This window comes from Lactuca serriola, chromosome 3, assembly GCF_051521515.1.
Source record: "Lactuca serriola cultivar US96UC23 chromosome 3, Lser_US96UC23_V15, whole genome shotgun sequence".
NCBI lineage: Eukaryota > Viridiplantae > Streptophyta > Magnoliopsida > Asterales > Asteraceae > Lactuca > Lactuca serriola.
The window spans coordinates 163,077,098-163,081,643 of record NC_136410.1 but is presented as its reverse complement, the minus strand read 5'-3'; the positions used below and the strand labels follow the sequence as shown (position 1 = coordinate 163,081,643).

General features: G+C 29.9%; 1 long non-coding RNA gene across 1 annotated transcript; it reads left to right on the top strand.

The window, feature by feature from the left end:
* Positions 1-2,765: 2,765 nt before the first annotated feature.
* Positions 2,766-4,086, top strand: LOC145094720 (uncharacterized). Its single transcript, XR_013703513.1, has 3 exons — positions 2,766-3,073; positions 3,181-3,241; positions 3,444-4,086. It is a non-coding gene; the product is annotated as an uncharacterized LOC145094720 (long non-coding RNA).
* The last annotated feature ends 460 nt before the right edge of the window (positions 4,087-4,546 follow it).

The following is a 4,546-nucleotide window of genomic DNA, read 5'->3' as shown; positions in this document are numbered from 1 at the left end:
CATGGGTAGTCAGCACCCCAGAACGGCTTGACACGGGTAGGTCGGCACCCTATAATGGTTGTACTGGGTAGGTCGGGCACCCCAAAATTGCCCGGCAGTATGTATGATATGTGATTGCATGGTATGTGGTATGATGGGGGAACTCACTAAGCTTCGTTCTAACAGTTTTCAGTTTTGGTTTCAGGTACCTCTTCTTCGAAGGGGAAGGAGCTGGCGTGGTAGCGGCACATCACATACACGCTTTGTATTCCGCATTATGAGATCTTACTGGGGGTTTGTACTCTGCATTATTATGTTTTATAAACTGGTTCTCAAACACGCGACATCTTTTATGAAATGATGTCATCAGTGAATGTTTTATTTCTAACGTTTTGCTAAGTATATGTTTTGAAAATGAAATTTTTGGCTCGTATTTTTGGGATGTTACAATTTTATTAGTCTCTCCATATTCAAGCCGAGGAGGAAAATATGTAGTTGTAATAGGGGCAAGAAGAGAATTGTTTTGAAAAAGAAGATAATCTTTTGAAATTATCAGAGCACCATGGTCTTTCAAAACAAACTTAAACTAATAAAAAATCAATGTTTCTTAGGTTTTGTTTATTAACCCATGTCTTGGTTGACAAAGTATATACTTTACTATAACCACAATTTGTATCAAAACATATTTTAGATATAGGTTTTAATATATTTTGATAAATATATTCCTCCATCCATTTGTTGGGCTTAAATAGGATCATTAATTTGTGTAACATAACTTTTTGGTAATAAAATTTTATCTATGGTGCAATTAGTACATCATGTATCAACAAAAGCTAAATAGTCTATTATATGTGTATTTATTCTTATTTTACATTTTACTTTTAAAGACGTTAAATTATCAGTATTACATATAGCTTGTGTATAAGAAGGTAATGTATAGTTTTGTTCTACAAGTATGTTTTCTTGAATAATATTTTTTCCTTTGATACTTTTTTCAAACACATCAAATGTTTTCTACATTAATGATAAATTATCTTCTATAACTTCAATTATTTTTCTTAAAATTTTTATTTCTTGTTTTTCAAATTCTATAAAATTTGGTTTTCCAATTTTCTCTTCTGTCTCAATAAGTTTTTTTTTGTCTCTAAACAGTTTATACAGGCTTCTTAAAAATATGTTTCACATCGGGCTCTTAGATTTTTATGAGGATAAAATTTACAAATAAAAAATGAGATATTATCTTATCCTAAACTCTTTTGCCAATTATGGTTACATTCTTCTATATTCATTAATTCATATGCTTCTTCACTGGTTCAATCTTCATATTTTATATTTTCTGTTAAAAATTCTTTAATGGTATTACATCCTGTACTCTTCTTTTGTACCGGAATGGTTTCATCTATTGAGACTATACTATAATTGATTCATTATCACTAATACTTTCATCTACAGGTGTTAAATCTTCATTTACACATTCTATTAGTATACTATTTTTCTCATGATTATTTTGTCTTTTTGGAAAAGTTCTAGCTAGATGTTCAGTACTATTGCAAACAAAACAACTAAGTTTGTTTTTATAATTTCTTTCTTGTTTGAATTTCTAAAATGTATTTTTTTCATCTAAATATGGGTTCCTTCAGTTAGATTTTCTTAAATAATATTTCTTTTAGTTAGTTTTCTTCTACTTTACATAATTATTGCTTTTATGTGGTCTGTTTCTTAATCCATAAGTTTGGGGTGTATATATTTCACTACAAAATTGTAATCAATCTGTTTTAGTTGTTTTTGTATTTGTAAATCTATGCATTTTTCTTCTAATATTTTTATTATAAATGGATCTCGTTGTGTTATAGTCCATAAATTAGTTGGATTATTTTTATCCTCTGGAAATTCATTCCATTTTGTATGAATTTCTAGTCCTAAGGGTACATGTAATTTATGAAATAATTCTTTTCCTATTTCTTTGTTACAAGTGTTTATGCAATAGTAGTTAGATAAACATAATGATTTACAAAAAAAATTTACATATAAGCTACTAGTCCAATTTTTTAAACTTAATTGTTCTAAGTCTCGCATAGCCTTTTTCTAGACTTTTACATGTCTTGAATTTAGATCTGCTGTAGTTGTTAAAGCAACTATTTTGTTAACAAAATTATAAGGATTACTTCCTAAATTTTTTAATTTTATATGTTCTTCTGTTTGTTCAATTTTATAAGCTTCATATATTGGTTTTACACTTTCTCCTAAAAATGTTTCTAAATATTTATATATTTCTTCTTATTCTAATTCTTGAAAATTTCTATAGTAATTTCCCATTAGAGTACTCTTCCAAACATTTATAACATTTGTCCATGTCTTGGGATCATGTGTTATTAGATTTTAAATATATCATTTATGGTCTACTTGATACATTATTGGTTGTTCTAGGGGTCTTTCTACCCCTTTTGCTACATATTCAAAGTATTTTGGTGGATTTTTATATTCAGTATAATTTAACTAAAAATGTAAAATAGAATTTTTGTATTTAGTATAAGTTTTATATTTAGTATAATTTTTATATTTACAACGTAAATGTTCAAATAGAATTTTTAAAATGTTAGAATATTCTAGTATTCTACTTGAATTGTTAGATATGTTAAAATATTCTAATATTTTACTAGAATTGTTAGAATATTCTAATATTCTATTGAAATTGTTTCAATATTTATAGTCTTTCTAGTAGAATATTTAAATATTCTAACAATAGGATTTTTCCACTGTTTTTTTCTAGATCCCTCCACCACCATTCCTACCATCTCAGACCTTACCTTCTGCTCTACCCCTGTCCTCCACTGCTTTTCTTCCACTAATTTGGACCGTCATTTGGTCGTCTCTGGTGAAGCCGACCACATAATGTATTGGCTTCACATAATTCTCTACAAAAATCGAATTGTCGTCATCTCCATAAGGAACTACCTCGACTGAAGCACCGTTTCATACTCTCTTATCTCCCATGCCCTAGCTGTTGAGGAAATCACCTCTTCCTTCCTTACTAATTTCGACCCATCAAATTATCTCGCTCTCTCCATCATCTTTGACAAAAGACAGTAACTAGGTATCCCCATCTTTCATTGTTTTCTGATTCCTCCTCTTACCTGTAAACAGTAGGTGTAATAGATTTATATGATATTTGACTTTATTCTTTTATGTACTTCGATCTAGGAAGGATTAGAGAAACATATGTTTCTTTTTCTATCCCCCAACTACTCGGTATAATGTCAAGGTGAGTTATATTTTAATGTTTTGACTTTTTACCCAATAGATTGAAGATCATTAACCATAGCTGGTATATTCAATGAACAACTGATCATTTGAAGATAATATAAGAGATTGGTGTCATGTTTTATTACTAATTGGAATTTTAATGATTGGATCAACATATGTATTTGATATATGAAAATATGCTCTCACTTGCATATCCATAGGTACATCTGTTGCACGTGGACAGAAACAGAGAAGACGAATATGGGGAGCTACTGATAATGGGGGTGGTGATAAGGTGGCAGACGAGCTTTAGAATTTGGAGGAAAGATCGTTGGATTTTGGGGAATCTAGTTAAGATGCAGGGAATTTTAATGTTATGGCATTCAATGTTCTTTTCAAGATTGTTATTAATAGTTCACATGCTCCATCATCTTGCAATGGATTTAAAAGCAACTGTGACTCATCATGAACCTGTTAGCTCCTATTTTTTCTTCAAAAATGAAAACTGGAATCGTTGTAGTGAACTTGGACCATTTCTTTATCCAATTGTGATAAATTAATAACAATGTTTACTACATCAACCTCCCCTAAGATGAAGGCTTGCTCCCTAACTGTTGGTCACAACTATGATCACCATGATCCAAAACCCAGGTAATTAATGTCATTCTTTAAGTACAACACTTTAATAAGACAAAAAAACATAAAAGTACAATGTTGCAATAAAAAAATGAAAGTATGTTGCTATTCGTCGCATTTAAACCCTAAAAGAAATGTCTAAATTTGGTTGATAACATTTTTTGTAGGAACTGAGGAAACTAGTTCCTGGTCAAAATGAAGTTCGCTTCTTTTATGCCTTCATTTGGTAACTGAATGCTAAAAACAGACTTACAATAATGAAATAATTAATACTTTGAAATTAACATATCTATGGTTAAATCCATTAACTACTATTTGTTTAAATGTATCATTTTCATATATCTTATGTAACGTCCTAAAAATACTGAGTAAAAGTTTCATTTTTAGTTAGTCAAAATCATTCATTCATCAACCCAAAGGATAGTCAGAGTAAAATTATTCTAGAAAACATCATAGTAAAATCATAAATAGACAATGCGGAATAAATCTCCAGGGAATGAAGTGCGATCAAGTTAGACCCATCCTTTTGAAACCAATATTACCTGAAAACATTTTAAACATAAATTGTAAGCATAAAACTTATTGAGTTCCCCAAAACACCACATATCATACATCATACATCCATATCATACTAAAGCATATAACAGGTCTATTTCACCCATGAGCCCCTTCCGACTCTTTGAGTCCC